The sequence below is a fragment of the Thermobia domestica genome, chromosome 8 (assembly GCF_964235325.1).
Source record: "Thermobia domestica chromosome 8, izTheDome1.hap1.1, whole genome shotgun sequence".
NCBI lineage: Eukaryota > Metazoa > Arthropoda > Insecta > Zygentoma > Lepismatidae > Thermobia > Thermobia domestica.
The window spans coordinates 189,256,807-189,273,721 of NC_137461.1; the positions used below are offsets into that span (position 1 = coordinate 189,256,807).

At 34.9% G+C, this 16,915-nt stretch overlaps 1 protein-coding gene across 1 annotated transcript in view; it reads left to right on the forward strand.

The window, feature by feature from the left end:
- LOC145693381 (gamma-interferon-inducible lysosomal thiol reductase-like protein) overlaps positions 1-16,915 on the forward strand; it is a 400,077-nt gene that overhangs the window by 296,908 nt on the left and 86,254 nt on the right. The gene's annotated exons all lie outside the window — the stretch shown is intronic.

Sequence of the window (16,915 nt, forward strand, 5' to 3'; positions counted from 1 at the left end):
GTATATGGGAGTTTTCGGACACTCTGATTACGAATATTATATTTACTTCTACCGGAGTCTTATAGTTTAAGTGGGATACGCCCTTTCTATGACAATTTTAACCAATTTGGATGAAACTCGAAATATGGGGTTTTCGACCATGCTGATTACGAATACCACACTTATTTTTATCTGGGTCTTATAGTTTATGTGGGATACGCCCTTTGTATGACACTTAAAACCCAATCACTCGTAAACGAAGCAAAGTATTGAGGTGATGTTTCCACATTTAGCAATTGGTCATCTACCACTGCAAGTTCCAAAATAATGACCATCGAGGTCAAAGGTCAAAATACTTAAAACCTAATAACTGGAAAACGGAGCCAAATATTGAGGTGGTGTTTCCACATTTAGTAATAGTTCATCAACTACTACAAGGTCCAAAAATAATGACCATCGAGGTCAAAGGTCAAAATGCTGAAAACCTAATAACTCGAAAACGGAGCCAAATATTCACATGGTGTTTCCACACATAGTAATAGTTCATCAACTGCTACAAGCTCCAAAAACAATGATCATCGAGGTCAAAGGTCAAAATACAAAGATAATTTCGAAAAGGGTTATCTCCAGCTTTAGACAAAAATGACTTTACACATAGCTTTCCTCTATTTTAACGAAATCAGCTTATCGAGGTTAAACATATAAATAGAAACTGAAGAGGGAAAACATAGGCTATTAAGGATTAGCTAGTCCATATAATGGATTCAGTTTCTGGTGTAATTGAAAGTACTTTTTACCTTTATTAAATTATGTAATTATGTGATTACATTCTAACCATTTAATATTCATTCCATCACTTGCATCTTTTTTGTTTCCTTGAATTGTGATTTCTAGAAGGAAATTTAGATATAAGACTGGCCACCCTGTAAAAATTCTTCACAGCCAGGAGTGGGTGGAGGAACTCAGCTGGAAGGGTCGATAAGACCGATTTCGTAGCCTTGCAACCTCCTGAGATGCGGATTATACAAACAAGGATGTTCCTCATATTGTTAATCAACATAATAATAGTATCCCTACTCCAACTCATTTTTCTTTACTAGAATTCAATTTCCCACACAAAACAAAGAGCATGGATATTTGACACAAAATCTTTCGCTTTCTTTTAACACACCACGGCGCTGCAATCGGAGCAGAAATGCTAGGGAAAATGCTACGAAATAGAGCAGTTTTTATCGACAAGAAGTGCCATAGGATATGTCATGGCATGGGAAATGCTATAGCAGTTGCTACTTTACACGGTTGGATATCGATGATACGTTTTTTGCTACGAGAAATGCTACGATAAATACTTCCATCTAAAACTAACCTAAGACATTTGAGGTCCTTCACTGTTCGAGAGGGCTGACAGTGTAAATCATAATAATGTAGCAGTGTGTTAACTGTGTTGTGTTGGAATATTTTTTTCTTAATGGACACTGCCAATACTAGTCGATCTTAACGCCACTACTGGCTATAAAGCGAAACACTAGGGCACTGTAGCTCAGTGGTAGAGTACTCTCAAAGGTAGGGTCCCTAGTTCAAACCTTGTCCAATTCAAACTTGACATTTTAGTGAACAACAACGTGCTCTCAGGTTTCCTCGAGGTTCTTCAGTCTCCTCCCACTTTCTCATTTCACCAATTCTTTCATCATTCTCATTCACAGCCTCAGAAAAAACACCAAGTTTTTCCGGGTTGGACCCCTTTAAACCCACCTGGAATTTTTATATATTTCATTGAAGCTGATTACATTGAAAGTGATTTTTACAAGATTTTGGACACATAAATAAATAAAGCTGAATTTTAGCAAAAAAGAAAACAACTGCTCGGAAAATATCCGTAATTGTAACTTTTATACATTATATGGGGAAGGTTCTAGAATATAAGTTCCCCCTTATAGGTTAGTAACTAGGTTGGTTCCTTTCTGCACCAAACTTTGATATTTAATTCAGACAGTAGCCAAGCAAGCGTAAGCGAGTGAAGGCGGGTTAGAGCCCCGCAAGGCAGGTTGTTTTCTATCTTAATTGCAGCTAAATGGGATGGGGGACCTGTGTTTTAGAACCTTGCCCATTATATTTGGATGTAGTAAAATTCTTGACGATTGTAATGCTCCAGATGATCTCTGGAGTTTCTGCAATAAAGCATTATTATTATTATTATTATTATTATTATTGGTAGCGGACCAAGATACAGAATGCCAGATTTCTGGAATAGACAAACTAATCACGTGAAACTCCACCGAGGAGATACAGTATTGTGTCCCAGGTTTTCATAGGCCTATTGTGCCTATTGTTTATTATTATAATTTTGGCTCGGTTGTCATTATAGTACAACTAATGAATCCTGTTTTCACTAACAGATTTCCAAAGAATCCCGATTTATTGAACTTATGGGTAAAAGCAATCAGAAGAAAAAATTGGAAACCTTCAAATTTTAAGCATGTTTGTTCTGAACATTTTAATGTCGAATGTTTTGATCGTACCGGACAGACCGTTCGACTGAGGAGTGGATCAATCCTAACAATATTTCCAGCTTATCCAAAATATTTGAAGATGGTAAGTAAAATGCATGTGTTAAATTAAAGCAGTGGTGCTATCCAGCCGTTTCGCTGGAATCGATCGTTAAAATATCTGTAGTTTGCAGAACTGTTTGTTACAATACCCTATCAAACGAAAGTCAGGCAAAGCTAAGCATCAGATTAGTTCAAAACAAAAGCTCCATTTCTTCCAGTGAGTATGTAAACGTGTTGAAAAAAATAATCGCACACGTACACATGATACAGTAATAGTGTATTTAGTATGGTTTGATATAGCCGAGAGTCAAATAAAGATAGTAAACAAATTGGTAACCACATTTCTATACTGTGTCCCAATTCTTTCCATTCTATTTGGACTGTGACGTCAACCAATGATTGAAAACCACTTGAGATTACACACTGGAGAGGTATGCGGGTCTTAACTTCCCATATCTCTTTTCAAAGTTATAGGTGTACATTTTGAGAAGCTGTTCGGGATTGTTTCTTCTACAAGGGAAAAAATCCACTAAGTTGATTAAATTTAAAATTTGCTTTGTTGCCTTTCGGGGTTGTTAAATATTAATGCAAATCGCCTTGAAAATGGGCTAACGAGGAGTCATTCATCTACTGGCGCCGATAGACAGTTCGGCAGTATTTTCAATAAAAGATCCCCATGTCGTAATTCTATAATTGCTTATATTATTAAGTTTGTTGAGATTGGAACCTTATATGTGTCATAAAGTTGTCGTGAAATCTGAACAATAGTAGGTTCAATTTTAGCAAATTTCATAATTGCATATCTTGTTTATTTCTATAAGTATATGGAGTGTGCGTATTGCAAATTTCATCTACAAGGAAGGGGGGAAGAGGGATATTGGCAAAAAAAAAAGGCCTAAAAGTAGGCTGCTTCGCCTTGCTCTTTACATGCTGAAAGATTAGACGAGGTGAATTTCATTTTAAATACCTATGGTTTAGAAATTCTTACTGTTACGGAATCGAACAATTATCTCTTACAAGATAAGCGTTTAATACTTAACGTTGCAGGCTCATTTGAATTGTGTCTGTTCAATGAAAACCACTTACTTTCCTAATAAAATTGTTTCGTTCTAAAATTAATACAGATTTACTGGGGTAATGATTAAAGGCACTCACTAATGACCGGATATCACCGGTAGTCATGCTTTACGCTATATGAAAAGCTCAGGTGCAGATAATGGGCCGTATAAATAAAAGTGAGCAAATGCTCAGATTTTCCAATTTCCAAGCATCTGCTCTGTTTCAAATAAGTAAAAATAATTTTACTTAAGACACTCGTGAGCAGATGATCGACGTACTTGGCTACAGAGCAAATGCTCTAGGTTTGGTATGAATAAAACAGAGCTTTTCTTTTTCTTAATGTACTCAAGATTTCTTAGGTTCCTCAGTATCTGTCTCATTTTACGTACAAAGGCTTTTCAACGCGGAAGTTTTTCCCGTGTCAGATATGTTAGAAAACTCTGTTGCCCCCTATTGTGAAAAGGGTGAGTTCACTGAGCACTTACTTCTTGTCACGAAGAATTTGCTCCGCCACTACGGAGAAGTTTTATTTAGGCCTATACCAAATCAAAGAGCAGGCACTTCATACTCAGCTTGCTCATGAGCAAATACTCATAAGCAAGTGCTCCATACTATTATTTATAAGGGTCATGTGAAGTCACATTTTCTGACTTCCGAGATAATCCATTTTGTAAGTGTATAGGATTCCGAAATTCTTAGTGTCAGTCGTTCTTTCAGAAAAAATGTTCCAGGGGGTACACTTAGTATTCCAGTAGGGCACTGCTGGTACTATTCTATTTATCATTATATTATAGACATATTATTTTGGTCTTCTCCGGGGGGCAGTGCCTCCCAAAAAATATGTCTGGAAGAAACACTGCTTATAATGTTATTGAAAGTGATTTTGCTGGTAGCAAAATATAACCTATTGGATTCCAAACACATGTATCATCCTAGTGTGTATGTAATATTTTTTATATAAAATCCCATGACCACTGATTTATACATTCACAAATTGATATAAACACAGGCTAAACTGCCTAAAGGAATGAAATTAAAAGGGTTTGAGGACAAAACCAGTCTTTTTGAAGAAAGCCAACCCATCTTGGCTCATAGGAATTTTTTCATGTTACATTGGGTTTTCATAGAATATCTAAAAAATTTTGTTAAAATATGATTTTTATTTCAAGATTGACATTGTTAATGTGATCAGCTTAGTTGTACTGATAATACTTAGGTACACTAAAACAAAAATTTAAAACTCCAGGTAGGATTTTTTAGGTGGCTCCAACCCGAAAAACACGTTCTTTTTTGTGTGGGGGGGAAGCATATGGCTATCTCTGGAAATTTGGGGCGAATATGTGATTTAGAAGAGTGTAACGGGAAAACGAGAAATTTTGGACAAGTCGCTATCTTAAATCCCATATGGCCACCAAATTTATTTACATTTTAAAGTGCCTAGCCCAAACCGGTGAGGCTGGAGAAGCAAAACTCTGGGTCAACTGAACTTTTTGAAAGTGCACAAAGTTTTTAAATCTATTATAGGCCTATTACATTTTTTAACTGCGAGTGTTACCATATATACGGGCTGAAATTGTATTTTTTTTAAATACAGAAGAAATTACACTCCAACAACCAAGGGCGCAGTAGAGAGGGGACACTTGGGGCTGTTTTCTTCCTACTGCGCATGCGCAAACGCTTGACGCTGATTGGCTGGCGCCGGACCCGTGACCCCGCTCACGGTCCCTCCCACCTTGAACCGTCCAACCTCGGTCTTTTACGACCTCCATTTTAGGAGTACATGCCGCGCTGATAGGCTGGCGCCGGACCCCCCATCGCGCAACTCATGATATGGGGGTTTTCGAACAGGCCACATACCATAGCAGATAATACATAAGATTCGTTCCCTTTTATGAGCACTTAGCAGAAATTACACAGAGACTACGAACACATAGCAGAGCAGATAACACATTCTCCATCCACCTATTTAACATAGCACATATTACATAGCAGGAGTGTACTCATTCCCTTTTATGAGCACTTTGAACATAGCAAATCGATAACACAGCAGAGCATGGCTTATTATCTTATTTAACATAACATAGCAAAGATTCGTTCCCTTTTATGAGCACTTTTCTCAACTAATATTTTAACATAGCAGAGAATAATGGTGGTGTATTCGTCCTCCATTTTGTATTCAAGATGGAGGCCAATTTTTGACCTACTGCGCATATGCGCAAACTGTCTCGATTCCGCCGGGCAGATTACGCGGAGCCATAACACTGCCGTTCTCTTTTACGAGACTATGGCAACATAATAGAGCAGAGATTAAAAAATAACAACACCACACACACACACACACACACACACACACACACACACACACCCACACACACACACTTGATTGCTTATGCGCAGTAAAATTAAATTTCCAATTTATTACACATTGCACGCATTCGCAAAAAATTACAGTAGACTACAGACTAAGAGCACATAACAGACTGTTCCAGTTGCAGTGCCAGTTCCGGTTCAGGAGCAGACTACGTGCAACGAGTAGGTCGTAAAAGACTATGACCTATTTTTCATTCCCTAAATAACATAGTATACACACTTGTTACCCCGACTTCCGGTTCTGATTAAACACACACACACAAACACCCACACTTGGTTGCGTATGCCAAATCCAACTCAGTAGAAGTAACACGCATGCGCAGAAACATTTACATTTCCCATTCGATACGCCCTTTGAACCGATTTGGATAAAACTAGATATATGGGAGTTTTCGGACATGCTGATTACGAATATCATATTTATTTCTACCTGGGTCTTATAGTTTATGTGGTATAAGCCCTTCCTCTGCCAATTTCATCCAATTTGGATGAAACTCGGCATAGGGGGTTTTCGGACATGCTGATTATGATTATCATACCTATTTTTACCTGGGTCTTATAGTTTATGTGGGATACGCCCTTTCTATGACAATTTTAACCAATTTGGAAGAAACTCGGAATATAGGGTTTTCGACCATGCTGATTACGAATATTATATTTATTTTTACCTGGGCCTTATAGTTTATGTGGGATACGCCCTTTCTATGACAATTTTAACCGATTTGGATAAAACGCGGTATATGAGAGTTTTTGGACATGCTGATTACGAATATTATATTTGTTTCTACCGGGGTCTTATAGTTTAAGTGGGATACGCCCTTTCTATGACAATTTTAACCAATTTGGATGAAACTCGGAATATGGGGTTTTCGACCATGCTGATTACGAATACCACACTTATTATTACCTGGGTCTTATATTTTATGTGGGATACGCCCTTTGTATGACACTTAAAACCCAATCACTCGTAAACGAAGCAACATATTGAGGTGGAGTTTCCACATTTAGCAATTGGTAATCAACCACTGCAAGTTCCAAAATAATGACCATCGAGGTCAAAGGTCAAAATACTTAAAACCTAATAACTGGAAAACGGAGCCAAATATTGAGGTGGTGTTTCCACATTTAGTAATAGTTCATCAACTACTACAAGTTCCAAAAATAATGACCATCGAGGTCAAAGGTCAAAATGCTTAAAACCTAATAACTCGAAAACGGAGCCAAATATTCAGATGGTGTTTCCACACATAGTAATAGTTCATCAACTACTACAAGTTCCAAAAATAATGACCATCGAGGTCAAAGGTCAAAATACTTAAAACCTAATAACTCGAAAACAGAGCCAAATTTTGAGGTGGTGTTTCCGCATTTGGTAATAGTTCATCAACTACTACAAGTTCCAAAAGTGTTGGCCATCGAGGTCAAAATGTCAAACTCGTAAACGAAGCCACATACGCAGCGAACTCTGGTTTTCATAAACGTATTTAACATAGCGTATATTTCAAAACATAATCAGTCTTGTGTGAGGTTATGAGGAACACTTAAAAATCACCCCCTCAAATTTTGACAGTCCAGAAATACTTAAATTTTTAAAAATCAATATTTCAGTTATTTTTAACTGAAGCGAGCTCTGGTTCCTCTTTTAGTAACAGATCATCAACTACATGTACGAAAATATTGACTATTGAGGTCAAAAGGTCAAATAACTCGTAACAGAGGAACGGAAAAATTTGTGTGATCTATTCAATTTTGTACCAAGCAGAAAAAAAGTGAAGAAGGAATAAATTTGAGTGGCTTATTTACTTTTGTATTAATGAGAAAGAAATCAAAGAAACACAATTTTCACTAGATCAGAATTTCTGTACCTTCTTGGGCTATTCAAATAGACGCAAAAATTAATTTGAATGGACTAACGAGAAAGAAAGGAAATATATGCCATATTAACTAACAAACGAAGGGATAAATTTAAGTGATCTATTCCATTTTGTACCTAGAAGAAACACATTTTTAATTAGCTCACAAGGGAACCTTCCGAAAATGATAGTAGCAGGGAAAGATGTGGCCTATGCCAAATGAAAGATTTTCATTCGCAAAAAATTAGCTGCCCATAGCAATAGGTTCAAGATATATAAGGGGTGGAAGTTCGGGAAACAGGAAGGTTGAACAAAGGGGGAAAAGTGCAAATTCCGCAAAAAAAAGGGGGGGCACGGCAAAATACAATGCTGACAAATGATGTATAGAAAAAAACTTGCCACAATAGGGTACAAATGAAGGCCACCAGTGGGGTCAACAGTGTTGCCAACTGCAATGAAAAGTACATGTTTTGCAAAGAGCACTACCGGTATATGAAGTGAGTGCAACATGGCATTGAACATTGTGATCTCAAATTGCTGCGAAGCGGAAAGAGATGTTGCAAATCCAATTGCACAGGAATGTACTCATGTCGAGGGCCAAGAAAACTGTAAGAAACAAGTTCTCCAGGGCCCCCATCTTAAGGCTCGAGGGGTCAACCGCAACATTTCAAATGGGAACAGGGGGCGGATGATATTTCTCTGGATAGATGCAACACCGCCTATAAGAAACATTTGCTATATGAAGCACGGGTTTCAAAATGGCCGCCAAAAATGCACGTTGTTCTTGTCACCGAGCAGATATTTTGGCGGCCATTTTGAAATCCCATATAGTAAATATTTCTGATACACGTTGTTGCATATTCCAAGATTCATCGAAAGAAATATAACTCGACCGATGGTGCTATTTGAAATTTTGAAGTTGGCCCCTGGGACCCTATTATGGGGTACTTGGGGGCACTTGTATCTCACAGAAGTTTGTCGCTCGTTGACATGGGTACATTCCTGCACAACTGGATGTGGCATATTTTTTCGCTTTGAAACTATTTCAGTCGCAGAGTTAGGTGGGACACTCTGGATATATCATATAGGCGGTAATAGTACTGCAGACAGCAACACACAGCAGATCAAGTCTTTGATTACGTTTGCTTTCTACAGGTGTGGATATGTGATAAAAAAAACCACCAAAGGTTCCGACACCTCTAGAGTACTGTTTCGAGACATTCACAGGCGATCATTGTACCATGTGTGACGGATTGGCAGTATTCCGCTGTGGTCACTGCAAATGTATCTTCTGTTTGGACCATTGTCTCATCGAACAATTGCACGTACAATGTTGACGAGCATGTACAAATGATGCGAAGGCTAATGCCTGTAGCCGGAATTGGCCTTTGTGAAGCGACTGGCCTAACTATATTAGAATTGTCTGGATTTTCATGGCCAGTGTTGCCAACTTTGGAACTCGTTTTTCTTTTCGATTCTAGGTACGTCGGTTTCCTGCAAAATACAGTTGGTGCTTTCTTGTTTTGTTCATTCTAATATGCACAGCTCGTGATCAAATGTAGCGCATTATGGCCAACTTCATCTTTTCCGTATTTTTCGTACTTGTTTTTTATTTTCTTTAGTTAGATTGTACCACTAACTATACACGTCATATCTTATGTTCTACATTACAGGTTGACACTGAATATTGCACTCACTTCATATACCGGTAGTGCTCTTTGCAAAACATGTACTTTTCATTGCAGTTGGCAACACTGTTAACCCCACTGGTGGCCTTCATTTGTTCCCTATTGTGGCAAGTCTCTTTACATTGATTTCTTGTCAGCATTGTATTTTGCCGTGCCCTCCTTTTTTGCAGAATTTGCACTTTTCCCCCCTTGTCCAACCTTCCTGTTTCCCAAACTTCCACCCCTTATATTTCTTGAACCTATTGCTATGGGCAGCTAATTTTTTGGGAATGAACATCTCTGTTACAGCTCTTTCAATTGGGATAGGTCTCATCTTACCCAGCAACTATCATTTTCGGAAGGTTCCCTTGTCAGAATTTCTGTACATTTTTCGGTTATTCAAAATAAAAAATTAATTTGGATGGAGTATTTATTTTTAGACTAACGAAAAAAGAAAGCAAAGATATGCCATTTTATCTAGCTGAGAATTTAAAGAAACAAAGGGAACCTACTCAATTTTTTACCAACGAGAAATGCCATTTCAACTAGCTCAGAATTTATGTTCCTTTTTGTGCTAAGGTCTGTTTTAACTCTTCTTGTACTAATTAAATAAACGAAGGAATATTGTACTAATGAAAAATGCCATTTTTCTAGACCATGTTCTAATATTTAAACAAACGAAGAGGTGAATTTGAGTGACATATTCAATTTTGCACCAACGAGAAATAACTGCGTATTTTAAATCATTTTGTACTATTTAAATAAACAAACAATCGGATAAATTTAACTGGCTCAGAAGTTCAATGGTATTTTATACTATTTAAACAAACGAAGGTCTCTTGAGTGAGCTTTCCAATTTTGTAGCAAGGACCATTTTTAAGTAACTCAGAATTTCATTTCATTTTGTAATACTCAAATGTGGATGGAGTGTTTAGTTTTGTACCAAGCAGAAAAAAGAATAAATTTGTACTGATGAGAAAAGCGAAGAAACTTCAGCATTCCAGAAAAATTTGATTGGATTATTTCCTTATGTACCAACTGGAAAAAGTGAAGGGCCATTATTCAAATAAACGAAGGAATAATTTTTTACTTACCAGCAAAGGCGAAGAAGGTTCATTTTATACCTTTTGGTACTATTCAAATAATCGAGGGAATAAATTTGGGTGGTCTATTTTATTTTTGTACTCATTCGAAAAAAGCGAAGAAGGACCATTTTATACCTTTTTAGCCATTCCTATTTCCTTTTGTTCCAACGAGAACCATTTATAACAGGCTTAGAGTTTTATGCCCTTTTTGTAATATTTGTACCAAATAGAAAAAGCTACACAAATAAACAAAGGAATTAATTTGTAATAACCACAAAAAGCGAAGAAATACCATTTTAACTAGCTCAGAATTTCTAGACCATGTTGTACTATTTAAACAAACGAAGGGATAAATTTGAGAAAGTGAACATGGACCCAGAATTGTATATAATTTTGTAATACTCAAATTTGGATGGATAATTTAGTTTCGTACCAAGCAGAAAAAGGAATAAATTTGTACTGATCAGAAAATGGAAGAAAGTTCAGCATTCTATACTTTTTGTGCCATTTAAAATATAAATAAATTTATTGGGGTGTCCTAGTTCCTTTTGTAGCAACGAGACCATTCTTAATGGGCTTAGAATTTTATACCTTTTTGTAAAATTTGTACCAAACCGAAAGAAGCAAGGAAATGCCATTTAACTAAGAAATTTTGTGCTAACCAAAAAGCGAAGAAAGACCATTTTTAACTAGCTCAGCATATTATAACTTTTTGTGCTGCACATTTGAGTGGTCTACCCAATTTCTTGACCATGTTGTACTATTTAAACAAACAAAGGAATAAATTTGTACTAACCAAACTCAAAATTTTATATCATTTTGTAATACTCAAATGGACGAAGAAATAAATTTGTGTGGCCTATTTAGTTTTGTAGCAAGCAGAAAAAGGAAAGAACTAACATTTTGTACTAATCAAATAAGCGAAGGAATAAATTTGAGCGGCTTAAGCAAAGGTCAATTTGTATGTTTTTGTGCTATTAAAGTAAACGAAGGGTTAAATTTCAGTGACCTATTCAATTTTGTACCAAGTAGAAATTTGGTTTGCGATTAAAAAAGCGGAGGTCTACTTTTAAATAGTTCAGTATTTATGTACATTTTGTACTACTCAAAATCTACTTTCTGTACCAACCAGAGAAAAACAAAGAAAGACCATATTCTGCTATTCAAACGAAGGAATAAGCTCAGAATTTCTATACCTTTTTGTACTATTCAAATAAACGAAGGAGCGAAGAAGGATAATTTTATATCCTTTCGTACTAATCAAATAAACGAAGGAATAAATTTGTGTGGCCTATTCACTTTTATAGCCCTGTTTATTTTTGTACCAACCACGAAAAAAGGGAAGAAGGCCCCTTATAACAAGCTCGGTATTTTTATACCATTTTGTATTACTCTAATAAATTTGGGTGGTCTATTTCATTTTCCTAACAATCAGAAGAAAAGTAAAGATGATACATTTTAACTAGCTCAGAATTTTATACCTTTGTGAGGGATTAAAATAAACGAGTGGTTCATTTAGTTGTGGTGCTACATTTTGTATATTTTTGTGTCATCCAGAGAACAATTGAAATTGCCTCTCCCGTCACTATATGGGTATTGGCGTTTTTTAGGGAATTAGGTTTACAAAATACTAACGGCGACGCTAAAGTCCAATGTTTCCCGGTCACTAACTAAATATTTGAACGTGCGATTTAACAAACCAGAATTGCGCCATAATTCAATGTTAATTTAATTGTGTAGAACAGACTCCATAGCAATTAGCGTTCTAAAGAAAACTGATGAAGGATGACAAATCATGACAGCATGGTTGGCCATTTTTGATCACAGGAGAAGAAATCATATCAAAGTAAAAATCAGCTCACCAAGGAAAAGAAAAGTTTTGAAAGTTACATGTTGCACACCATCTATAAAGAGTGCTGAATTATTCATTCTGTTGCTGCAGATATTTAAGCAACGTTACGGATGCGTTACCTAACATTTGCATTTGTATTGCTAGTATAGTAAGGGTCCTAAGGTACTGCCTATTGATCGATGGTTCAATTATATTTGCTTAATGGAATTATTTTTTAAAATTTCTTTCCTCGTCTAAGGTAAATTATATGAAACTTATTAAGTCCAAAAAGACAAATATGTATTTTTGCATTTATGTATTTTATTATAATGGAATATAAGTTTATGGAGTATATTTGGAAAATAATAGAACATACATCATGATGTTATATTAACGAATTGTTTGTTGGAAAATATTTATTTTGTATTGCCTTGAAACATATTATTAAACAGAGAATTCGAATAAAATATTATTTGATTGTACTATAAGATGGAGAATGCATAGATTGATTTTATTGTTGGTATATAAATAGATGTATCACACTTGAAAAAACTATTTATTTGATTTGTTTTTGCTGAAGAGCAGAAAAATGACTAGCATGGAGATTGTTTGTTTCACCTAGAGAAAAGACATTTAGCGTGAAAACGAAAAACCTATACTGTTAATTCACCCGTCTGACCCCATTTCCTAGATGAATTACGTGATAAGTTGAGAATCATATATCCTTCACAAGAAATAGAAGAAGTGTATTATTTTAGACGCTATAATAGATATAATGATGAAATACTCCCGGAAAGTGATGATGACAGTGTTTCAAATATTAACTGTTTTGAAGTGGAAGCTAATGAGTGCGAGTGTACTAGTGAAAGTATTAGTGATACATGTGTTATACAATTATTTAATGAGAACACACCAAATTCAGTATTATTATGTAAAGCATGTTCTGAACATAATGAAAATGAAAAGATCACATCTGTTTGCTGCAGTATGATTACGAAGTATTACAAAAGGTGTGGACGATCTTAATTAAACGTGAAATGAGAGAGAAAATCTATAAACTTCATTTAAAGAAGCATTTTATAGGTTGTAATATTAAGAACACTTATACTTTGGAGAAAAATTTAATCTGGTATATTAATACATTACAGAGTGTTATTGTTATATCAAAGAAATAGTAAAAATGTTTCTAGACAAAGATAAACATTTATTTAATTCTGTAAATGAACACTGAGACACTGTACCATATGCATTTGATTGTGTATGAATAGAAGAACATATTAGGGCTAAATACTTTGATGTAAGTTGAGAAATTACGAAGGGTTACTGAGAATTGAACTGTTAACTATATTATTTTATAAATGGATCCATTTGTAGTATTGTAATATTAAGAATTTAATAGATTACAAACATTGGACCAACACATGTAAATAATAGAGCTAAAATACTGAATTACTGGCAACTGAATTGTGAGTGAGAGTAATGTATTGTTTTCTTTAAAAGAAATAAATGAACTGATCTGGATGACACAAAAATATACAAAATTTACCACCACAACTAAATGAACCACTCGTTTATTTTAATCGCTCACAAACGTATAAAATTCTGAGCTAGTTAAAATGTATCATCTTTACTTTTCTTCTGATTGTTAGAAAAATGAAATAGACCACCCAAATTTATTAGAGTAATACAAAATGGTATAAAAATACCGAGCTTGTTATAAGGGGCCTTCTTCCCTTTTTTCGTGGTTGGTACAAAACTAAAAGGGGCTATAAAAGTGAATAGGCCATACAAATTTATTCCTTCGTTTATTTGATTAGTACGAAAGGATATAAAATTATCCTTCTTCGTTCCTTCGCTTATTTGAATAGCACAAAGAGGTGTAGAAATTCTGAACTTATTCCTTCGTTTGTTTGAGTAGCAGAATATGGTCTTTCTTTGTTTTTCTCTGGTTGGTACAGAAAGTAGATTTTGAGTAGTACAAAATGTACATAAATACTGAACTATTTAAAAAAAGATCTCCGCTTTTTTAATCGCAAACCAAGTTTATTCACTCTTCAAGTTTTTCTACTTGGTACAAAATTGAATAGGTCACTGAAATTTAACCCCTCGTTTATTTTAATAGCACAAAAAGATACAAATTGACCTTCTTTCCTTAAGCTACTCAAATTTATTCCTTCGCTTATTTGATTGGTACAAAATGTTAGTTCTTTCCTTTTTCTGCTTGCTACAAAACTAAATAGGCCACACAAATTTATTTCTTCGTCCATTTTGAGTATTACAAAATGATATAAAATTTTGAGTCTGGTCAGTACAAATTTATTCTTTTGTTTGTTTAAATAGTAGAACATGGTCAAGAAATTGGGTAAACCTGGTAAAAAAATGGTCTTTCTTCGCTTTTTGGTTAGCACAAAATTTCAGTTAGTTAAATGGTATTTCCTTGCTTTTTTCGGTTTGGTACAAATTTTACAAAAAGGTATAAAATTCTAAGCCCGTTAAAAATGGTCCCGTTGCTACAAAAGAAAATAGGACACCCCAATAAATATATTTATTTTTTAAATGGCACAAAAAGTATAGAATGCTGATTCTTCTTCGCTTTTCTGATCAGTACAAATTTATTCCTTTTTCTGCTTGGTACGAAACTAAATTATCCATCCAAATTTGAGTATTACAAAATTATATACAATTCTGGGTCCATGTTCGCTTTCTCAAATTTATCCCTTCGTTTGTTTAAATAGTACAACATGGTCTAGAAATTCTGAACTAGTTAAAATGGTATTTCTTCGTTTTTGTGGTTATTACAAATTAATTCCTTTGTTTATTTGTGTAGCTTTTTCTATTTGGTACAAATATTACAAAAAAGGCATGAAAATCTAAGCCTGTTATAAATGGTTCTCGTTGGAACAAAAGGAAATAGGAATGGCTAAAAAGGTATAAAATGGTCCTTCTTCGCTTTTTTCGAATGAGTACAAAAATAAAATAGACCACCCAAATTTATTCCCTCGATTATTTGAATAGTACCAAAAGGTATAAAATGAACAGTTTTCGCCTTTGTTGGTAAGTAAAAATGTATTCCTTCGTTTATTTGAATAATGGCCCTTCACTTTTTCCAGTTGGTACATAAGGAAATAATCCAATCAAATTTTTCTGGCTCGTACAAAACTAAACACTCCATCCTCATTGGAGTATTACAAAATAAAGTGAAATTCTGAGTTACTTAATAAATGGTCCTTGCTACAAAATTGGAAAGCTCACTCAAGAGACCTTCGTTTGTTTAAATAGTATAAAATACCATTGAACTTCTGAGCCAGTTAAATTTATCCGATTGTTTGTTTATTTAAATAGTACAAAATGATTTAAAATACGCAGTTATTTCTCGTTGGTGCAAAATTGAATATGTCACTCAAATTTACCCCTTCGTTTGTTTAAATATTAGAACATGGTCTAGAAAAATGGCATTTCTCATTAGTACAATATTCCTTCGTTTATTTAATTAGTACAAGAAGAGTTAAAACAGACCTTAGCCCAAAAAGGCACATAAATTCTGAGCTAGTTGAAATGGCATTTCTCGTTGGTAGAAAATTGAGTAGGTTCCCTTTGTTTCTTTAAATTCTCAGCTAGTTAAAATGGCATATCTTTACTTTCTTTTTTCGTTAGTCTAAAAATAAATACTCCATCCAAATTAATTTTTTATTTATTTTGAATAACCCAAAAATGTACAGAAATTCTGAGCTAGTTAAAATTGTGTTTCTTCTTGGTACAAAATGGAATAGATCACTTAAATTTATCCCTTCGTTTGTTAGTTAATATGGCATATATTTCCTTTCTTTCTCGTTAGTCCATTCAAATTAATTTTTGCGTTTATTTGAATAGCCCAAAAAGGTACAGCAATTTTGATCTAGTGAAAATTGTGTTTCTTTGATTTCTTTCTCATTAATACAAAAGTAAATAAGCCACTCAAATTTATTCCTTCTTCACTTTTTTCTGCTTGGTACAAAATTGAATAGATCACACAAATTTTTCCGTTCCTCTGTTACGAGTTATTTGACCTTTTGACCTCAGTAGTCAATATTTTCGTACGTGTAGTTGATGATCTGTTACTAAATGAGGAACCAGAGCTCGCTTCAGTTAAAAATAACTGAAATATTGATTTTTAAAAATTTAAGTACTTCTGGACTGTCAAAATTCGAGGGGGTGATTTTTAAGTGTTCCTCATAACCTCACACAAGACTGATTATTTTCTGAAATATACGCTATGTTAAATACGTTCATGAAATCCAGAGTTCGCTGCGTATGTGGCTTCGTTTACGAGTTTGACCTTTTGATTTCGAAGGTCAACACTTTTGGAACTTGTAGCAGTTGATGAAATACTACTAAATGTGGAAACACCACCTCAAAATTGGGCTCCGTTTTCGAGTTATTAGGTTTTAAATATTTTGACCTTTGACCTCGATGATCATTGTTTTTGGAACTTGCAGTAGTTGATGAACTATTACTAAATGTGGAAACACCATCTGAATATTTG